Here is a 24,069-nt window from a genome sequence, read left to right as displayed (position 1 = left end):
GGCTCTTCGTTATGGCTTTTGATCACCTGCCTCTTTATATCTGGCAAGGGTCTTGGACTGCCAGGCTCACTGTAGCCCAATGATTGCATGGATGAGGGAAGCAGTTTTTAGGAAAGTGTAAATGAAACAATTCTAAGAGTAGGTGGCCCATTACTTTAGAAATATCAGTGTTAAAGCAGCTTAAGAGATACATATGTGTATATATTATATTATATTATTATATATATTTTTGTCTACTAAATACATTATATAATACTATGTACTGTATATAATAATCAATTATAACATAGAACATATATCATAAATAATAATATATAATGTGCATTACATATATAAATATGTATATATATATTTATATATGTATAATGAGATCAATGTACCTTTTAGAGAGTCATCCTGCTCTTAGTTGCTGTACAACGAAGAAAAGAATCATATGAGAGGTTTCTTCAAGAATCTTTTGTTGGACGTTGGGTCTTAGGAATTGGGCAGGAAGTAGATCCTTTGTTCCGGTGAAGCACTAGGTCTCCAGACAGGAGCTGTTGCTTCATAAAGGCTTCCTTCTTTGCGTCCTGCCTCCCTCTCTCCTTTCCTTTTCTCCCCCTGCTTCTTATGGGGTAACTCATAGCTGTGTGGCTGCTTCCATTTCTAAAAAGGCCCTGCTAGTGAAAGAACATAGGCCTCATGAATGAAAAGAGTTGTAAAGATACGAGGAAAGCTATATAAATTACTGCTAAGATAGGTAAATTGGATTGGTGATAAATATAGTAGAGGGAGGCATATAGAGGTTTCATTGTATTTATGTAAATTGTTTTCGATATTGAAGACTTTATATGCACGTTTGCTATACTACACAGGTATTTTGGTATCCCCAGAGTTTTCTACATATTTTTGATATATTTAACGTTATGCTGAACTCTTGTATTGTTCTAGGCCCCGTTCTTAGCATTTTACTTACCATCCATTTAATTGACATAATAACTTGTTAGCCTCTTTTAACAGAGAGAAAACTGAGTCATAGAGGTGTTAAATAACTTGACAAACATCACACATGTATTGTGAAGCCAGGACTGAGCCTACTTGGTTCCAGAGCTCACCTTAGGGTACAGTCCATATAAATTTTGCCTACCTTTTCTGTGCAGTTACAGTGGCATGACAAACTATGTAGCTGATAAAGTTAAGGAACATATTACTGGAAATATTTTAGTGAGAACTATGACGTTATTATATAAAGGTGAGGAAAGGCATACCACAACTTCCTGTGCTTTTTTTGGCTCTAAGGTGACAGATGGAACTATTTTTAGGAAGGTAAGTGTCTTAAAGAACTTTGGGGTTTCTAACATTTCATTTTTTAGTTCAGATGCAGTCCTTTGATTAATGAAGTACTAGTGTGAGTTTCCTTAATTTTCAGCCTTAAAAATAAGATCACTGGAAGAATCTATGATAAGTTTAAGTAGCAAATATAGTAGTCATGTATCTCTTTCCAAATAGGACCATTTAAATGATCAGAATTTTCTACATTAATACTGTAAACCTATGTTATGGCACTTCTGTCTTTTACCTCCCCATAAGAGGATATCTTAAATATCAACTCTACTTTTAATTGGCTGATGTCACTAAATCACCAGTAAAATAACTTCCAAATTAGTTTTCTAATTAGCTTGCCTAACCTCAGAGTCCTTTTATGTTCGTCCTTGCATTAATTTTATGTTCAGATGTGACTGACTTGTTCACAAATGGACAGCCGTAGAGAAAGTAGATCATACACTATTCTTCTTTGAATTATCTGTGACCTAATATTCAAATAGTAGAAGTGAAGGACAGACTCACTGTATATATCTGGCAGGTGTTAGTTGGAAACTACCTTAGGCCAAAATCAGCAGATGCTCTGTTTTCACAGTTGTTCATAAGCATCACATGAAAGTAAAGACACCTTGTCTGTCTGATCTGGTCTCAGCATTTGATTGGGGTATTTGGATGAATCCAGGGCAGAATTTGTGCAGAGTGAACTTAGAAATCAACTCAGATCGTATCTTTTATCTACTTTGATCCCTTGCATGGCTTCCCATCTCATTCAAAGCTCATGCCCAAATCCTCCATGACCTGGTCTCCTTTGGCTGTATCTTTTAACCCTGATGCCAGTCACTCTTTGTTGATTTCGCCCAGCACAACCCTACCAGGCACCTTTGCATTTATAGTTCCCTCTGCTTGGAAAGCTCCTCCTCAGACATTCCCAAGGCTCACACCATCTCCTGCTTTTTGTTCTAATTCAAATGCAGCTCAGTAAAACTTTCCCTAACTACCCTCACAGAAGTGTCATCCCCTGTCACTGGTGCTTCTTTCTTTTCTTTCCTAAGAAGTTATATCTGCCTTACTTTTGATATATTTTACTTGCTTTTCTTATTGATTGTTTTGCCTATGAATTTAGATATTTTTGTCTGTTTTACTCAACTGATATAACCTCAGAGTCTAGAATAGTGCCTCGGTAAAATAATGGTTGACTAAATAAATAAGAACAGACGATATATACAAAAAGTAGAGATAAGAAAGGAGAGTGTGATTAACTCTCCAATGGTATTAGAAAATTTGGGGAAGTCTTATTCGTTGCTTGACAAGAAGGGAAGGTGAATCACGAGAGACTCTGGACTCTGAAAAACAATCTGAGGGGTTTGAAGTGGCGGGAGGGTGGGAGGTTGGGGTACCAGGTGGTGGGTATTATAGAGGGCACGGATTGCATGGAGCACTGGGTGTGGTGAAAAAATAATGAATACTGTTTTTCTGAAAATAAATAAATTGAAAAAATTAAAAAAAAAAAAAGAAAAAAAGAAAATTTTGGGAAGACTTCCTGGAAGAGGTAACATCAAATCTGGGGTTTTAAGGATCAACAGGATTTTTCCAGGGGGGGCAGTTTGAAAGAGGGCATTTCATACAGTTAAAACAACATGATATAAAAACTACATATAATGTGTTTGGGAAACTCCAAGCTTTAAAATATTGATGAATATTGATGAATACTAATATGTATTAAAGTAAGGATAGTATAATTTATTCTTTAAATAATAGAAAGCCCATGAGGAGTTTCAAGCATGAATGATAAGAGAATCATGCTCTGCTCTGGTAGCAATGGAGAACATGGATTTGAGGAAATTGAAGTTTGACTTAAGACTAAAAGCTTTAACGATAATGTAAGCTAAGAAGATGAGAGACTGTACTATAGAGTGTATGTGGAGGGGTGATAATAAAAAGGCTTAACAGGAATAGATGATTGAGTGTGTGTGTGTGTGTGTGTGTGTGCATGTGTGTGTGTTTGGGGAGGAGATTTAGAGGAATGGAGGAGCTGAATTTATGATGTTGATGAATTATCCAGTCTATCTCTTATTTGTTGACACTGATACATTTCTTAGGATAATTTCTGAGTGTTCACCTTCATTTGATAGATCTTGAGAGTTCTAGAGCTCTGGTTTATTGCTAATGGGATTAATGGGATGCAACTAATATAATAGACCTTTCTTTCTTAAAATCAATGAAAATATCAGCAAAGCAGTCTAAGCTATATTTTTTCTCAACATGCATAATCTTAAAACTTTCTGTAAGATCTCAAGACTGTTGAATTTATTTTGAAGTTAATGGAAAACTTTGATTTTGATTCACTCAAATAAAACAAAAACTATTCTCTGACAAATCTTCTGCATAAAATTATTTTGCATATGAAATATATCAATGTTTGCTATTTTCAGCTCAGTGTGCATTATTTAATAGAAAGAGGATAAACCTTACATCACAGTGACCTGGTCTGAATATCATACCTGCAAGATGGCCTTTGGCAAAATTACCAGATCACCATAAATCTTACTTTTCTCATCAGTAAAATAAAAATAATACCTACATCATAGGATAGTTTTGAGGCTTAACTGAGCCAATATATAAGTGTAGTGTCCTTCAATTAGAATAATAAAAATTGATTCCAGCTAATGAGCACAAAGGATTTATCAGAAGGAAGTCAGGACTTAAAATATTGATAAGAAGCTAGAGAATGGGCAGCAACGGGCAGAAACTACGGCAACAGGAACCACAGCAACCACCAACCTAAACAGGTCTGGATGCCACCACTAGAAAGGGTCTGTGCCAACTGTTTACAACTTTTCATCTTTGAATCACCTGCTCAATATTCTAAGTCTCAGGAAGGAGTATTTTGTTGGCTGATTTGGCTTCTCTCAGCTTCCATACCAGGAGGCTGATCTAGGAATTTCTATCTCAAGACCTCGAAAGGAAATTTGGACGCTCGGAAAAGTAAAATGAATTCTTGCTAGCCAAAAACATGAACCTGATGACTTTGGAGCTGTTTTGAACATAATCCACAGCGAAAAAAATACATCTTATATCATGACCTGAGGTTCACAGATGGCTATGTATGTGTGTATTTCTATATAACTGAGACCAAAGTTTCTCTAAACTTTTTCTTAGCATATGTGTTGTACTCAGTTTCATTTTATTTTATTCTATTTCACTTTTTAAAAGCTTGCTTCACAGGCCATCTTGTTGATTTTATGACTTATGAATGGGTTTCAATACACAGGCTGAAAGCATTTTATTACAATATAATATCAGCGAATTATAGGAACTCTGTAAATGTCAAGTTCTCTTGTACCACCTTTCCCCCTTCATGCTCCCTCCCACTTTCCCATGGAATAAAGCTGCAGACAGTGGCTAATAACCAGACACTTGAAGTCTCTTTCATTTTACTGACCTAGAGATACAGTGTTAATCATATTTTCCTAAACAAAGGAGTTTATTTAAAAATTAGGATGTTTAAAAGAAACAGATTATAAAGAAAAACAGTACTGAAGCAGTGGTAGAATGAAGAGAATAAGGTCTGATTTAAGCCTCAGCAAAACCAGGATTTCCTTTCTGAAATAGCATAGAATAATTATTTGTTCCACACACGGCATCTATTGCTGTTCTCTGGGATAAGACTTGGAAGATTAAGCACACCTTTTCTCAGTTTCCCTGTATCGAAAGAGGTGTTTGGCCTTTTTTCCGTACAAAAATGTATTTTGATCTAAAATATTGGGTTTGTTTTTTTGAGTGAGTGGCTTGAGTTAGTAAAATAATGGATTCACTTGTTTATTTCATGTGTGTGTGTGTGTGTGTGGTCATTTAGCCCCCAAAGCATTAGGCTCATAATAGGTTTGTCCAGAAGGACTTGAATCGGTTTATATGCTTCAAACACAAGAAAAGTCATAGGTTTAAAATGTTATGAATCGCTTTTTGTCACTAAATATTGCTTAAACCATGTCAAAAAAACTTCCATCATGCATCCACACTAGCGTGCCTCAGTTGGTTGTCACTTCTCAGCAATCTTTTGGTTATTGTTTATTGTTTATTGATACCCTATCCCATTTCCAAGAACTGTGGCAATTCCCCCTAGATTCAAGCCGTCAGCACTCAATCTACCCTTGTCAAATCCTGAGTGATTTCTCCAATTTGTGTTTGAGGTATACCTCATCGAAAGTCCTCTGTTTTTCTGTCTTCAAAGAACTCTGTGTCTTTCCACTAGAGATGCCTCTGATTTTAAGATATATTGTTTCTCAGTCTCATTTCTTCTTTCCTCTTCTGTAACCTAAGCCCCTGTGTTTGTTTCCTCTCTTTTACATCTTCAAATTGTCCTTCTCCACTGGAAGTGTCTTCTCTTCTTATAAACTTCTCAGATACCATAACAAACTGCCCAAAACATCTTTGCTCAACTTTCCAGTTCTCATAAGCTGTCATACTGTAACTCTCCTTTCCTTCAAATGCTACTTTCTTGAAAATGCATTCTTGTTACTTCCACTTCTTCATATATATTCTTTTCTGTGTCTCTAGCCAAGCTTTATCTCACCAGTCTCCTGAAACTGTTCTGAGTCTTCATGATAATACTCTGCAGGAGGTGTTTTTTTCAGTTGGTTTCCCTCACAAAGCTTTATTCTAGTTCCTTGACTCCTTCTCTATTCTCTGTCCTGGAACTGTACCCTGAGGAGTAAGCATTCTCTAGATCCCTTTCCTGACATCTCCTGGGATGGCAGTTGGGGAGAGGATTCTGGAACCATATGGCCTTAGGTTTGGGATCTGCCACTAGGAGCTGTGCCATCTTGCCCAATTTACTTGTCATTTTCAACTTTGTAAGACGGAAATAATAATAGCACCTATATCCAAGGGTTTCTTGAATATTAGATGAGACAATGTCAGTAAGGGACATTAGGGAGTTTTTGCAGGTAGTAAATGTCAGCATCATTCCCCCCCCCCCAATAAAATGGAAACCCTTCTGTTGCGGATGGGGAACCCTTTGCCAACTTCCTATAAGGAGAGGTCCTCCATGATAGCACGCCAGACCTCTCTCTGGCCCTTTACTCTCTCTTCCCCTGGTATATTAGGAGAAAGGGCCCTGGCATTTAATTTAACCCCCTCCTCTTCTTTTCTCTCTGCTTTCCTCCTTTACACCCCAAACTTTGTGGGGCAGTTTGCAGTGGCTAAGTCTATAATATGCTGGGGTTCCATATTAGGAAGTCTGTTGCTGCAACATCCCTAAGTCATGACCTTCAATATTTTTTATACTTGTCTGCCCTATCCTTTATCAATTTGTTGATCCAAAAGTTGGCCAGAGAAAAGAGAGTGCCAACTCATTAGGACCCCTCAAACCTCAGCTTGTATTGTTTTCTTTTTGTCTGTTATATTTGATTTTAAATTCCAGTCCGTCCCTCTATTGTCCATCCTATGTACTCCTGCCTATAATCTTCTTAATAAAAAGCTCTTATAGTGTCCTCTCTTTTACAACAAATACAATTGCTCCATTATTTATAAACTTGTGTGTGGATTTTCCTGAAAACATTCATGCTCCTCCACAGCATGGTCTGATTCTCCCACTGCTGCTTTTGTGTTACTTAGTGCTCCATATGAACTAGACTTTTTCCTGAACAGCACATAAATTTCTGCCACTGTGCCTTGACTTATGCTGTTTATTCAATCTAGAATAGTGTCTGATCTTTATTTTTTAAAATTCTTTTAAAAAAATATTTTATTTATTTGTTATAGAGAACTAGAGAGAGAATGAACAAGCAGGGGGAGCAGTAGGCAGAGAGAGAAGCAGGTTCCTGGTGAGCAAGGAGCCCAATACAGGGCTGTATCCCAGGACCCTGGGATAATGACCTGAGCTGAAGGCAGCTTCTTAACTGACTGAGCCACCCTGGCATCCTATTTTTTTTTTTTTTTTTAATTCTGATAATATTCTGAGGCCACCTCCAGGGTCATCTTTTCAGTAAAGACTTTCTTGACCCCCAGTCTGATATAATTTATTCCTTCTTTTGTATGTATTTTTCAATTCTTTGATGACACATTCTCCTAATTTTAAAATTTATAAATAGGCTATTTATTTTCCCTTGAACAGTAAGATTATAACCTATTTAAGGACAGGAGTTACAGCCTGTGTTTTTAAACTCCATAGTTTCTATTGAGCATTAAGCATGTAATCTTAATCTTAAAGATCCTGTAGTTAGTAAGTGCTCAATAAAAATTTTGTGCTTTAAATTGAGATTAATATATAATACAGGATACCCATTGGACACATTTTCTACCTATTTTTTCCTCTGTTAAAAAAGAATTTTTTCCCCAAGAAGATAACTGTGATTTTAGCTGCAGTAATAAGCCATATCTTTTTTTCTTTCTTTCTTTCTTTTTTTTAAGATTCTGTTTATTTATTTGGCATACAGAGATCACAAGTAGACAGAGAGGCAGGCAGAGAGAGAGAGAGGAGGAAGCAGGCTCCCCGCTAAGCAGAGAGCCTGATGTGGGGCTCAATCCCAGGACCCTGGGATCATGATTTGAGCCGAAGGCAGAGGCCTTAACCCACTGAGCCACCCACGCGCCCCAAAGCCATTTCTTAACTTAAGGGCACAGTGGATACAGTTGTCTGAGTAATTTTCTTGAAGTTTCCAGGCTGAAAAAGTTGATTAAGGTCTTAAAACTTGTAGTCGAATTAAAGGCAAAGGTAGCATTGGAATACTGGTTTGACAGCAGGTAGTTATTATGGCAGCAGTGAGATTCATGCAAAGTTTTCATTGAAAGTGAGTCCGTAAGCACTCAAACAATGCCCTCACTGCTTATTTTCTTTAATTCATTCCATAAAATATTTTTCATGGAATGATATGCACAAGGCATTGAGCTAGGCATACTAGGTATTCAAAACCTAATTTAGAAAGGCCATAATATAAAAGATGGACAGCCTGTTATACTTGAGAAAGCTTTTCATGGACCTTTCCTTTCTCCATCATAAATGTATTATTTCTGTTTTCTGTCATCGTTTCCTTCTTTTCCTTATTTCAGTTCCCTTCTTCCCTTTTGTTTTTAAGTCTTTTCCTTTTTTTTCTTTAAAGATTTATTTATTTGAGAAAGAGACAGAGAGAATGGGGGAGAAACAGGGGGAGAGTCTTCGGGTAGAATCCTGTTGAGCAGGGAGCCCTACATAGGGCTCTGTCTCAACCCATGAGGTCATGACCTGAGCTGAAGCCAAAGTTGGACACTTAATTGCCTGAGGCACCCAGGCGCTGCTATTTATAAGCTTTTTTTTTTTTTTTTTTAAATATCCTGCACTCTTTTCTTCCTACATATTTTTTTTTATTCTTGACTTATCTTCCTGGGGATTTGTTCCACCAGATTGACTTCAGAGAGGTCACTGGAAGCAAAGAGCCTATAAGTAGACCTCACTGCATGCACAGCAGGAGTAAAATCCATGAGAGAAGACGTCATACCTCCCACAGTTGGTATTGTAGCCCAAAATCATGTTCTGCATTGAAATAGTAGATATAATCGCTGAATGAATAAATTAACAATAATTCTAACATGAAGGAGGCCTCCATCACATCAGGATAATGAAGTCTTCTTGCCCATCCTGTACACTAAGAACTGATAAAGATTTTTCTGTTCACGCTCTAACCGTCTGCCCAGCAAAGTTTTGCTGTTCTCATTACCTGGCATCCTCATGATTAAAGGTTAGTGCTTCTAGAAAATTTCTTCCCTCCCATATTTTTTTCTTTGCTCACTCCTAATTAACTCATCCATCAGATCCTAGTTTAGTTTTCATACAACTCAAATCTAGGATGGGTGTCTGATCCAGGTAACACTGCATTTTTCCAATCATCATGTTTATTATACCATTTTGAAATTTTTAGTTGTCTTAGAAATTAGTTGAATAGAAATAGTTGTCTGTTTCTCCATTTACTGTTACTTTCGTTTGAACAGAGACCTGTATACCTTGTTCATGGCTCTATTTTCAATATCTAAACATTTTACTTGGCAACAGCCAGGGTAGAGCCACTAAGTGAAAACCATCAGCTGAAATATTTAAATGGGACCTTTGGTTTAACCTGGCTTGTCTTCTGAACTCTTCTGAAGAACTGGTGGAATCCTGGTGCCTGACTAAATCAACTGCACGAAATCTGGCTTGAGTAAGGGAGTCAGGAAGGATTGATTGGCAGGTGACACACTGTGTGATCATGGAATAAATGAAGGACAATGTCCAGGCATGAAGCTAGAATGAAAGGCCAGGGGACAATTTGATTAAAACATCCATCTGGAAGGCATGGCCAGGAGCAGGTACAATGCAATGGGGACTGAAACTAGAGACACACTGACATTTAAAATGAGTAGGAAAGGAAGGTGGGCTGAAGAGCCTGAAGGCCTTGCAACATATGCAAAGAATTGTTTTATAGAGCTTCTGACCTAGAGTGAAGAAAGAAAGTGAACTGTTTAAGCATGTCAGTCCAATTTGGATAGATGTTGCTATCTTCAATTTCCCATAAAATGCCCTTTAACATGGTGAAAAAAAGAACATAATAATTTCCCAACTAAATTTGACTGTAGAACTATTGTCAGTCTTGGGCAAATTTAACATTTTGGACAGAAGTGAGAGCTAGTTGGTAATTAATAGATACTTAATAACTTAGAATAGAACAAGCGCCAGTACTTTAAAGGAAAGTGGGGAGACATTTGCATTCTCTGCTTTTTGGTACAGAGGTCTTGGCCCTCTGTATCTTCAGCAAGTGTCTTTTTATATTTAAAAAGTATATGACTACTGTCATAGAACTTCTCCTCCATACCTGTTTGACAACTTACCACATCTTAAGAAGTATCAGAGCAGAACTATTGGTAGTGGCACATGGCATCCCAATAGGTGTATTTCCAGCAAGTAAATGTTGCTCCTGTTCAGACCCTTTTTATGCTGCCCTATTTTCTTTCCTAATGTGTAATAGCACTATTTGAAATTATCTTATTCATGTAGGTAATTATTATCTGCTTCCCGCAGTAACATGTAAGCTCTAGCTTGTTCACCCCTGTATTCATTAGCACCTAGGACATTACCTAGCAGGGAGTAGGACTTTGTAAATATTTATTAAATGATAAATTAAAGAAAATGGATGGAATTTGGAATACTTCTGACTTCAGTACAATTTGTGGAGCATACTCTATCTCTTCAAACAATCAGAGAACCAGAGAGAGATGATAAGAGAAAAGCTCTCTCTAACTCAATAGAATAATGCTTGAGAATCTGTGCATGCTGGTTCACATTCCAGCTGGATACTTGATGAGACATTCTTAGCAATCTATGGGACCACGCCATACATCTTGTCCATTAGCAAAACTGAGCCTGGATAGAGCTCTTACTTTTGAAAATAGCATCTAATTAGAAAATAAGTTTAGAAAAATTCTTGACACACTTGATAGGATAAACAAGGCATGGTCTTCACGAAACAAGGACAGAGCACCAAAAGATGAGAACATGAGGCAGACAGACACTGAATAAGGAAGGAATAAAAAAAAAAAAAGAAATAGTAAAAGTAGATTAAAATCTCTGCTAAAGAATTAAATTGATACTGAGGATAATTAAATGATGATGCATATGCAGATGCTGAAGCTATGGATGTTTAACATGTACTGAACACTGTATATTTCAGAACATGCCCTAAGCCGTATGCATATGCCATTGGCTCCCTATCTTCCTAATCATGGCCTCACACTAGTATCAACTGGAGAAAAAATTTTAAATATCAACACTTTATGCCACATCCATATTCTGATTTAATTGGTCTAGAGTGGGACTTAGGCAGTTCCACATCACTGCACAACTCCAGCAATCACTAGCAGCAGAGAGTAGAATGTCTCATGAATTGTGCAATGTCATAGCCCTAAGCCTAGCCATCTTTATTATTATTACTACTACTATAAAATTTCACAAGTGATTCAAATAAAAAAACCAGTATTGAAAACTATTGGCAAATGTGATTTCATTTAATCACATTTTGGGGGGATAGGCTTATGATTGTTTCCCAAAATACAGAAAGAAAAGAAATAAATAAAAGTAATGAGAAAGCATTCTATAGATATGGGAGAAAATAGGAAGGAAATGCAAACTAAGAATTACAGGCAGGCATTCTCATGAGAGAGGCCAAGGCTGTTAGAATACAAGTAATTATTTACAGCACAATTGAAAAATGTCTTCAGTTACAAAGGAAAGACTCATTGAAGGGCGTGCCATACTTCAGATAAAATTAATAAGAAAAGAGACATCTAGACACATCCTTGTAATATTTATAAACTTCAAAAGTATAAAATATTCTTATGAATCACCTAGCCAGGATCAGAAAAGAAAATAGAAACAAACAAAAACTGACCACAAGAGTATAAACTTTGGGCTAGCTTCAGATTTTTATGATAGAAGAAAATTTTAAAGTGTTCACGGAATTTTGAGGAAAATGGTATGTTACCTATGACCAGCCAAGATGTTGCCCTTCACGTGAAGGCAAGAGATAAACATTTTCATTTAAGACGTTAAAAACCTGCTGAAAAGTTTTAGAAATATATCCTCCATCTGACTAGATTTTATAGTCATTAAATTTTTATCTCACAGCATAAACCAAATACATTTTAGACAGATTAAAAAACCATATGTGTGTTTGTCTGTATCTATTTATAATTTACATTGTATATATTATATCAACAGTATACTGAAAGATGATATAGATAAATATTTCAAGGTAATGGAATGAATCAAGAAGGAAAGTATTTAAAAATTGGTTCTTTATATATTTTTTGCCTATAGAAGTTATAATAGACCAAATTTGATTCTTTTATTTTTTTTAGCACAAACACATTTAGTTACTAACCAAACAATTGTTTGTGTTAAAAGTAATTGAACACAGTACACAAAACAAAACAAAACAAAACAAAACCACTATGGAGATTTGCACGTTGAATTGAGCTTGCCCATCCTCACAGCTAATTCCTGTCCAAAATGATGATGGAATTTTTACTCAGCTTTTTTCAAAGACCCAAGTACAAGAGACGATATTAATGACACATTCCACCAATAATTTTCTATCTTCAAATTGTTTTTATTACTGTGCTTTCTTTCCCATCCCATTCCTGATGTTAAACCAATGTGCTCTTTGTGAAGTTGTAGACAGTCTGAGTTTTTCTGCCATCTGCTGTAATTTCTTCAAACTTCTCTCCCAGATTACATGAAAATTGGGTTGTTTTCGAAGTGTTCTCAGTTTTTATGATGAGGTTTTTCCCATCAGAAGAGATGATACAATCTGGTTGTCCATCACACCTACTTTTCACAGAGCCATTCCCATTCCTACTTCCTTTATGTATTCATCAGGACCTTTGTTCTTCACTAAGCGCCATCTTCCTCCCTGCTGCTGAATGGTGGCCATGGTGGGCCAAATTTTAAAGAAAACAATAAACTAGGAATATATTCTCAACATACATAGTAGACTCTGTCTATATATACAGACATATATACACAAACATATATGTGTATGGGTACACACACACACACACACACACACACACACACTGTAATGATGTAACAAATATGAAACAGATACGGGCAAATGACATTAAAAGGTAATTACCAAATAGAAATTATTTATTGAGTGAATGTGTAAGCAAAAATTTTATTTACTTTTTTCAGTTTGGTGAGATATAACTCAACATATATCATTGTATAAATTTAAGGCATACAACATGTTGATCTGATACACTGATATATTGTGAAATGATTACAACAGTATGGTTAGTTAACACCTCTGTCACCTCACATAATTACCAATTCTTTCTCTCAAGTATATAATATAATATTGTTAGGTATAATCACTGTGCTGTACACTAGAGTTCCAAAACATATTCATCTTATAACTGGAAGTTTGTCCCCTTTAACCAACATTTTCCCATTTCCCCACACCCAAACCCGTGGGAACTACTCTTCTACTTTCTGTTTCTATGAGTTGCGTGTTATGTGTGTGTGTATGTTTTAACGATTCCACATATAAGTGAGATCATACATTATTTATCTTCCTCTGTCCGGCTTATTTTACTTAGCATTATGCCCTCAAGGTCCATCCGTGCTTTTGCAAATATATGTCTTTTTTTATGGCTGAATAATATTTATATATATATATATGTGTGTGTGTGTGTATCTTATCTTTATCTTTATCTATCTATCTATATCACATCTTCCTTATTCATCCATGGTCAGATATTTGGGTTGTTTATACATCTTGGCTATTGTGAATAATGCTGCAGTGAACATGAGAGCACAGATATCTCTTTGAGGTACTGATTTCATTTCCTTTGAATGTATACATAGAACTAAGATTGCTGATTCATATGGTAGCTCTACCTTCAGTTTTTCTACCTTCACCTTTCTACCTTTCTACCTTCAGATTTTACATAGTAGCTGCACCAATTTACATTCCACAAACAGTGTACAAGAGTTCCCTTTCCTTCACACTCACTGATACTTTTGTTTCTTGTCTTTCCATAGCAGTCATTCTAACAAGTGTAAGGTGATCTCCATTGTGGGCTTGATTTGCATTTTCCTGATGATTAGTGATATTGCATATTTTCATGTAATCATTTGCCATTTGTATGTCTTTGGAAAAATGAACTATTTGGCTTCACTGCCCATTGTTTAATAAGACTGTTTTTTTGCTCTTGAGCTATATGTGTTTCTTATAGATTTTGGATATTAACCCCTTATCACATAATTTCCAAATATTTTTTCTTATTTCATTTGTTGCCTTTTCACTTGGTGATGGTTTCTTTTGCTGTACAGAAGCCTTTAGTTTGACATCATTCTACAGTGTGCTAATAAAGAGTAATTTAGAAAGACTCCAGATTAGATCCTTATCTTACCATGCACAGAAGCATACATTTATTTATTGCTTTAACACAGTATTTTCTATGTCTGTCTGTATGAGAGCACCATAACCTTTTGCATCTTGATTTCTTTTGTATTGCAATGACTAAAATTTCTACATGATTTTAGGGACAAAAATAACAAAATGGCTAGGCTATTTTAATCTATTTTCACAAAAAACAAGTACACAGTTGTAGAAATATCAAGTCTTTCATTTATACCTGTATCTTTAATTTTCTCATAAGAAAAAAAAAAAAGTAGGCTAATGCATGAGTTCTTAGCCTTTTGCTGTAATGCCATTACAAATCAATTTGAAAGAATGTGTGCAATTCTTATACTGCAGGGAATATTTGGCAATTACATTACTTCAGGATTCTGTTTTTTTATAGAATGTGTACTCACTAGAGAGATAAGTAATGTTAAATAAATTAGCATCTTAATGAAAACTGTATATTAATATTGTTCCTGTTCGTAAGTAGTGATTTAATTCTAGTAAATCACAGAATTCAATTTTTGCTAAATAAATATCATTGTCTTGAAAAGTATAATGCTACAACTAAGCATTTGCTGTACTCCCTGATATTTAGAGATGGCCATTATTAAAAGAGGAAATGTATTCATTTTAAAGACTAGATGGCTTGGAAATTTTACTTACTGATAGAGCAAATTAGATAGGCATATTCAATACTCTCAATTCATTAGGTAATCCAGTTTTGGAATGTGATACTTTTATATTGTATCACTCAAGTAATAGAATTTTAGCAACAGTTCTATCATAATTTTGATTTCATTAAAAGATGCAGCCTAGCCACGAAGAATAAGAGTAAGATTCTTACCACACAGTATAATGGTTAGAGGATAGTTTTTAAATAGCATTTTTAATCCAAACGAATTTAACTTTAAATGAAATTAAGACCTCAGTGTGATTTTAAAAAATAATGTATATTAGAGTTAACTTTAAAAATACCATATATGTTGGTAAATATGAAATTCCAGCTGAAGTGAGCAAATATTTAAGAAATTTCCAAGTTTTATTTTTATTTATTTATGTTTATGTATTTATTTTATTTAATGTTTTATTTTGAACTATAGTTTCTGTTGGGTATTAGATTCAGTGAATAATGGTTATATAAATCACTTTTTGTCATGGAGTATAAGGCTTGTGTGCATGTGTGTATGTGTGCGTACTTTTCATGCCTAACATGGTTTATGAGGTGGTTCGAACTGTAGTTTCCAAAGTCTCTCAAGACTTACTCTCCTGTTCATTTTTTCCTACTCTTGAGTTCTCAGAAACATCTTTGGTCTTGATTAGTGCCTTGAAATTTTGACCACTGCCTGCTCTTTTGCCTTCTTAACTCAGAATGCAGAAGATACAGTGTACTATGATACATGCAAAATCATGTATGAACAGTACTTGTTGAGTGCTTATTATATATAAAATTCTGTGCCATTTTTTACCTGTTATTTAAGACTATTGGCAAGTCATATCACAGATGAGCAAGCTGAAACTCAGATGTTAAGTCACTTTCCAAGATGCTGTAAATATAAAAGATTAGTGATCGATTTGGGGTTTGTTCTTAGATGTGTCTGAATTCAAAATCTATAACAAGTTGAGAAGATAAATTGCGTATGCGTATCAGTTTTTTCATCTGATCAGATGCTCCATGTCTGTTAAAAGGCCTTATACCACTTTCTCAAAAATATGCTAGTTGTCCTTTAGTATCCTTGTTTTATGGTCTAGAATCACTAAGCTGAGGTATACTGGAATCAAATTAATCAAGACTCACTGGACTTTTAATGCTACTGGTCAATGGCAGCATCTTATCAATGAACTTGCAGAGTCTGTACCATGAACTAGGGATCTGCTTTTTCTTGCTGGCTGCCAGTAGACTTGTTAGCCCAGGCTGCATATCTTCAAATTCCCTCAGAGACTTTTTCAGTTGAAGGTGCACTGAACCTAGCTGAGTCAGAAGATTCTAGAGACCATCTTCAAGTTCAATGATTTGCTAGGAGTACTCACAGCACTCAGTATGTAGAGGCCCTCATGGCTATAATTTTTTTTACAGTGAAAAGATACAGAGCAAATCAGCAAAGGGGAAAAACACATGAGGCAAAGTTGGGAGAAGCCAGGCAAATGTTAAAATGCCTTTTTAAAGAATTATTTAAATATTTCAAATATATAGATAGTACAGGGAATAATGTAACAAGTAGTCATGTAACCACCAGTCATATTTAACAAATGTTAATATATTGTCGTTTTGCTTCCAGTTGTTTTAAAGCTACAGATATATTTGAAGCCTATTTCCCTTACTAATTGCTAGTTCAGTTGCTATTTCCCCAGAGCTGGATCATTATGTAGCTCACCTCCTAGGGCACTATTTTTGTAAAATATAGTGCAAATGGTTGCATGGAGAGGAGCAATGCTGCTGTTCTGCCCTTGAATTAGTCTATATCTGAGAGTTGGTAAGGGATTTCCTGACAATGCTCTTATACTTTTATTACATGTGTATGGACCCACAAATAATTTGTAGTATTATTTTTGAATTTTCAAAGATAAACATAAATACTAGCGGGCTCTTTGTAGCTAAATCTAAGGAAACATTTTCAGTGTTCATCTTGTTTGACCTCTCCATAGCATTTGGACTACTTGTCCTTCTTTAAACTCTTTCCTGAGCACATTAGTACCCTGATTCTCCTCCTCCCTCTTGCCACTCAGTTAATAAAGTCTCCTTCCTTGACTCTTTTCAAATATTTTGTGTCTTTTTTTTGCTAAACCCAATCTTATGGGGATTTTATTCATACCCATATATTCTTGTAGTACCTCACATAGATGGTGATTACTGCTTCATTTGGGTCTTCATTCCTGACTTTATGCCTTCATTAATATCCTTATAAGAATGATTACTGGGGCACCTGGCTGGCTTAGCAGGTTAAGCCTCTGCCTTCGGCTCAGGTCATGACCTCAGGTCCTGGGATCAAGCCCCACATCAGGCTCTCTGCTCAGCAGGGAGCCTGCTTCCCCCACCTCCCACCCCCCCCCCACCTACTTGTGATCTCTCTTTCTGTCAAATAAATAAATAAAATCTTAAAAAAAAAAAAAAAGGACTGATCAGGTCTATATCATCTATTCCATGCTTTATTTTAAGCCATAGATTAGGTACAGATGAGTAATAAAATAAACCTATAAATCTGAAATTTACTTTTATTTTGGTGCTATATTTTTCTAATAGACAAGATGTTTTTTAGTTTGCAAGGTTATAAATTTATTATTCCTCTTGGATGCACTTCTTTTTTTTAGTCCCAGCAAATGGCATTAATCATTCAATCAGAATGGACTAGCCACCATTATTGACTTTTTTTTTTTTACATCGCTACCAACACCTAATCACCAGGTTCCACTGGAACTCCTTTCATGCCTCTGCAGTCATTCACTTATTTCCAACCATATCCCCACTGACCTAGTAAAGAACCTTATCAGTTCTCATCTGTATTGATCTTTCTTTGTAACTTGTTTTCCTTATGCTAATCTCACAACATAATAACCTCTTCCAACAATTCATTCTCCTTCTGCTTCTAGAGGGATCTTATTACAACACAACTCTGCTCATGCCTGACCCATTCTTACAATTCACACCTTCTTTGACCACTTTCACTAACCACTATGCTTTCCAGTCACATGAAACTAACAACATTTCTTAAGATTTTTTATGTTTTCTCTTAGCTCAAGAGTTTTTTACTTGGTAAGGTATAAGTAACTTACAGTTTTTGATGACTAAATCCATTACCACCTCCCAGAACTTCCCCTGAGTTCTATAATATCTACTTGTCTTAACAAAAGTTGGCTTATTCATCACTTCTTCCCCAAAAGACTTTAAAAAAAAATATTTTATCATTTTATTTATTTGACAGAGAGAGACAAAGTGAGAGAGGGAACACAAGCAGAGGGAATGGGAGAAGGAGAAGCAGGCTTCCTGCTGAGCAGGGAGCTCAATGTGGGGCTCGATTCCAGAACCCTGAGATCATGAGGCTTTCTTAATCTTCAGTTCTTCCTTTTCCCACATGGTGAAAGTACTTCATCATCTCCACTGGCTACATTGTATTATGATCTGTTTACTTATTTATCTCTCTTGCATTTCCTGATAACAAATACTTATTCATATTTGTATCCTCAATGACAACCACATACTTAACAGAAGATGCCCAATAAATATATATTGAATAGTGGGATAAATGAAATTCTGTTGTAGAGATTAATATTTTAAAAAGTCTATTAAAATCATCCTATCAAGGCTTAGCTCACAAACTGCCTCCTAATTAAGCCTTTGAGATTCTTTTCCCTGTGTAACATGGTTATGACTTTTCTTCCCCAAAGAAAGAATTTTCTTTCCTTTCTCATAACTAATGATGTTGTGTCTTGTATAATTTATGTGTATGTGTGTCTTTGCCCTACCTTGCTATTCCAGTTTTAAGCTCCTGGGGACACTGATCCCAGGTTCTCCTTTTCTCCGTATCCCCAGCATCAAGCCCTGTCTTTTAAGGCAGTGGATTGTTATATGCTAAGTGGATTTTGAATTTATTTAACTGCCATAACATGATCAGGCTACAGTATCAGTATACGGTCAAGACCACATATCAGTTATATTTTAGATCTACTGGAAATAAAAACATTTGTTGCTTAAACTATTATATTAAAATAAATTCTCAGTAAAGCAGTGGATTGTATTTTCCATGAAACAGAAGCGTGAGATCAGAATGATGTGATGAAGTGATTATCCATTTGTCTTTCTTCCTCTCTATCTCCTGGTACAATGTTGGAAACAGAATGCTCGTTACATGATAATTATTATTTTATGATATTTAAGTAATCAACATGGACTTACTAGAATACTTATGGGTATTGTTTATACTTCTCTAATGGCTATCCCAATGATATAGGAAGACATCAGATATTCCTCATTAAAACCATTGTTCTGAATTTTAAAATTTTCTCAGAAAACACTATCAACATTCTATTTATGCCATCATGAGATCATTTGAGTCATAGGTATCATAGTCTGATCATTGGGTTTTGTTAGATGTTCCCAGTATTTTTTAGGAAAGAAGCTAATTTTTGAATGAATTTTAAACAAATATACTTGAAAACAACTAATACAAATCAGACACAATCATAATTCATCAGAGTAGAATACTTAATGTATATTCTTTCGAACATCATGATCTAGGTTATAATTACATTTAGCAAGGATTTATCAAATACCTACGTGAGTAAAAGGCTATAATTTTTTATAAAATTTTGTTAGAAAAATTTAACTTTTACTCTTCTCTGTTTTAATGGGGATTGTCAGGGGCTAGAGAAAGGACAGGGGGAGGTATTGGTCAAGGGATACAAACTTCCAGTTCCGAAAGATGAATAAGTTCTGGAGAGTTAATGTATAGTAATGTGACTATAATTAAGATATAATTAACAATGCTGATATATATACTTGATGTTTGCTAACAAATAGGTCATAAAATGTTCTCACCACACAAAAGAAGCTTTGCTCGACTGTGGTGATTATTTCTTGATGTATACATATTTCAAAGTATCAAATGCCATACTTTAAATATATACAATTTTTTTGGTTAATTATACTTTAATAAAGCTGGAAAATAATAAAGAAAATAAAGCCAGAATTGCTCTGCTAAGGAGTACAAGTTCATACTCACTTTAGAACCATTACAAAAAATGTGCTACATACTTGCTAAGATGAACAGGTATGCAGGTATCTTTCTTGCATTGTTTTTCTAAATGAGCAACATGGAGATAATTACTTCACAATTAGATCTTGTTGAGGGCATGTTCTACAGTGAGTGCTTTAAAGGCACCATTTAATTAACCTATGAGGCACAGAGAAGTAAGCTAAGGAATAGCACTATAGCAGTACAGATTTCAACTTAAACAGACGGATTTAAGAGCCATTGATGTTAGCCACTATGCAATATTGGTATAATGATTTCTTTTACAAGAGGAAATGTAAAATGCAAATTTCTTAAAAATGCATTTTTATATTTGGTATCTGCAATTTTATCATTTTCTAAAGAAAAATTTCTTATTAGTAACTCTGAAAGTTTTTTAATACCAATTAAAATGTAGCCTGACCATGACTTATTTTATCTTCTGTTTAGTTCCAAGTGAATGTCTGCATTAATTCACAAATAGTTGACTTATTGTGTTGCATATCATTTAAAAAAAATCACATTTCATAATAACAGTACATTTATCACCATACAAATTGCATTAAATTTTTACCCACAGTGAGGCTGTGGTGCAAAAATAAACGTAACATTCATCTCATTCTGAGGTAGCCACTTGACAAATAGCTGAAATGGAGATCTGGAAAACAGGTCTGTTGCGGACTTCCCCAGCCAGTGTAGCCTGCGGCCATTTTCAAATGGACATTAATAAAGGTACTCTGCAATGTTTGAGAGGGCAATAAATAACAGACAAGAAATATGCCATCATTTGTGCAAAAAGTTCATTAGAATACTAATTAACTTTTTTCTTATAAAAGATATTTAAGATTAATAAGTACAGGAAAAAAAAACAAGCGTGTATCCCTTAAGGAAAGAACTTCTTTTCTACCACCCAGACTCCTTCTAAAGCAGGCCACGTGAAATGCGTACATGCAATTTAAGTAAATGTTGACATTATGATGCTATCAGTTGACCCATAAGGTAAATGCTGCCCCCATTCTGAAATGGGTATCAAGGTAGATCCCCTAAGTTACCAATTCATAAAAATATAAGCATCAATGCATGATTTTGCATGTCTCTAAGTCATATATACATGTCCTTTTATAGTTTCAAAGTGAGTTCATGCCTCTTATTCATGTAATCACAACAATCTTTGAGTTGGCATAGAATTTAAAACTGAAAGAGACAATGGGGGTCATGGAATGCACACACACTTTGCAGATAAAGAAATCTAGAACCAACCTCATGTTTCAGAGGACAATTACCAGAATGGTGAGGGAACTCAAATCCAGGAGAAAGCTTGTGCCCAAGAAATATTTGCCAAACTGGATTAAATGAAATAATGTTGCAGGAATTCTCTGTTCTTGGTGCCTGTAGTTCTTAGTCATGGCACTTTGAAGAATGAAGCTGTGGACTAGATGAAGAGTGGTGGGCAGAAAAGCAAAGTTTATTGAGCAAAAGCTCAATACAAAGTTCAGGACGGGAGGGAGGCCCTTGGGGTTTCCAAGTTTAGGGGTTTTTATGAGCTCTTTTGCCGAACTATCGTAAGCAATCAGAATGTGCTGAGTCTTGCCAATCAGGCTTTGGTCACGTTTCTGTCTACCTATTAAGTTAAAGTCAATGGGCTGATGGTCTTTTTTGCTGACATCTGGGGGCTTATGTCTTAACTGCCCCTTGCCTGTGATAGTAACAGACACTTTGTGGTTAGTTGTCTTATTTTAAGGCATTTTGCAGAATGTAAAGGCTGTAAAGGCTGTAAAGCAGAATGCTAGGGTGGTCCTGTCTAACCGCAAAACAGGGTGTTGGTACTGTCTTATTTTAGCTGTCCTGACTCCATATTTTCTCATTGTGGACCCCAGCCCTGACTACCTAACTGTCCAACTCACTCCTAACAATGTACTGGAGAAAAGTTATCGGTTTAGATATGAATCAAAAAAAATGGTAGAAAATCAATTTTCATGGAATTCAGATACAAAATGGCATTGACAAAGCCTAAATTTATATATTCTTTGCATATGGTAAATTAAAGATTTATATTTTCATCTGTCGGAAGAATATGCTAGCTGGAAAAATTACATTTTAGGTGGATGAACTTTTTCCTGAACAGGAAAAAAGTTTTTTGATTTCAAGAATTCAGGAAAAAAAGAGAGAGAGAGAGGCACTTATTAAAATTGTTTTCCTAAAAAGAGATTCAGGATGCAACATTTTCTTTTTCCTTTTCCTTTCTTTTATTTCACCCCCCAAAGACATGCTTAGCATATAAGATATTTTAAAAATAAAATGAAGCAATGCAGAACTCAGTAAGCATTTTTATCTGGTTCAGTGCCTTTAAATCCTTCATTAAAACTTTGTCTATTTGCTACTGGCAGAAGAACTTTCTATGTCAATATTTTAAGAGCAATATTGGAAAGAAATGTTGCTTTTCAATGATCCCCCCCCCCCGCCCCAATTAAGTTTTGTGGGAAAGAATTCCAAAGCAAAGGCGGAGAAAAATCTATCAGTGAAGGGCATCTTCCCTGTAGACACAGAGCCGGAGTTACTGCTAACCCTTTGAAGTTTCCCATTCTTCCACCTCCCTCCTCCCCTTCCTCCTATGTGCCATCTGAACTTCTTGGTCAGTCTTGGTCCAGGAGAAACTGAATTGGCCTAATCCACATGGAAATTGATCCTACATACTCAGCTTCATAAACACCATTTTCGGGACGATCATACTTATGGTTTCTCCTAACTGCTGAGTTTTTAATATTTTATCTTTTTTTTTTTTTTTTTTTTAAGTAAAGCTCTAGTGATATCCAGTTGAGGATATCCAGAGAGATTGCCAGGGCTGTTTGGCCTAAAGCCTGGAACAAGACTGTGAGTAATGAGGTGGGAGGGATTTATTATGGTTCTTTGAAGAGCCTTGTTGGGAAGCTGGTGAAGGAGGGTGGAGAAGGAGACTGCCAGAAAGAAGATAAAGGAGCCCCTTAGGGAGTCCTGGAGGGAGGGAGGGAACTTAGCTCCAGAAAGGCTTCTGATAGGCAGGTGGTCCTTTGGATATTTATCTCAGTCAAACCAAATTTCTAAGTCTTTTGAGGTTTGCCTGCCATTAGGTTTTGTAGCATAGTGTTACATTTTTCTAAATGTTGGTTATTTGTCTCCTTGAAAATTGCTTGCCTTGTTCGTAGAAAAGAATGAAGAGTAGCTGTCCAAGCAAGAGACTTCAATTTCTTCTCAGGGAGTGTAGTCCATTAAATGGCTATTACAAATAAATCTCATAGTTCACAGATATTGCTTCTTTATGATTTATCAGCTGAATCTTCTATTAGAAGAATGAGTCTTCAGTGTGATGAAGTCCCAGAACCTAAGTCAGGTTCGGTGGGGTGAGGAGGTTCGGAGCCGACGACTAAAGAAAGAATTCTTAAGACGTCGTTGGTGCAAAATGGTGGTTTATTAAAGCACGGGGACAGGACCCGTGGGCAGGAAGAGCTGCTGCCCCGGGTTGTGAAGGTCGGCATGTTATATACCTCGTGGTTGGGGGGAGGTGGTGACGGAATGGGAGATTTCGACAGAGTTCTCACATGTTAAGGAGGGCCTAGAAGGTGCCGGGGGGGGGGAGTCCTTGCCCTTATGGCTTGATCAATGTCGTCTTTAGGTCAGGCACTAACATCAAGATAATTGGGGGATTCTTGGTGGGGTATTATGATCTGGCTATCATTTACATTCCCTTCTACCTCAGCCTCCTCCAGTTTATGGTGGGGAGGGAGAGAGACATTAGGGCTTCAGGAACCGAGAGCTATTTGCCTCTGGAAATTTGTGCTATTGATAAAGTAACCTCCCTGTTTAGGTCTCTAGGACATCTGTAGAGCAAGGAAGATTCCTGTTCTGCAGGACTGCGATCCCTGCAAGTTAACTATTTATTGTTTTATGGCAGTCAGGGGTGCCTGCGGAATGCTACACATATGGAGGGGAGTGGGTGAAGAGGGGGTGCAAGGCGCCAGCTTTTGCTTTGTCCTCAGCCAGCCTCCTGCTCCCTCATCAAGTGGACAGATACGGCAAAAATTCTTAATTCCAAAATATGGTAGTCCTTTATTGAAACAATAATTTGCAGCTTTTGTCAAGGTGTGTATTCC

The 24,069-nt window shown here is 36.1% G+C and overlaps 1 protein-coding gene and 1 pseudogene across 5 annotated transcripts in view; one reads left to right on the top strand and one right to left on the bottom strand.

Moving 5' to 3' along the window:
• The window catches only part of GRM1 (glutamate metabotropic receptor 1), a 407,487-nt gene that overhangs the window by 225,964 nt on the left and 157,454 nt on the right, over positions 1-24,069 (top strand). The window lies entirely within an intron of this gene.
• Positions 12,336-12,740, bottom strand: LOC116587884 (annotated as a pseudogene).

The sequence above is a fragment of the Mustela erminea genome, chromosome 4 (genome assembly GCF_009829155.1).
Source record: "Mustela erminea isolate mMusErm1 chromosome 4, mMusErm1.Pri, whole genome shotgun sequence".
In the NCBI taxonomy this organism is placed as follows: domain Eukaryota; kingdom Metazoa; phylum Chordata; class Mammalia; order Carnivora; family Mustelidae; genus Mustela; species Mustela erminea.
Note: the sequence above shows the minus strand (reverse complement) of the source record. Positions and strands in the feature narration are given on the sequence as shown.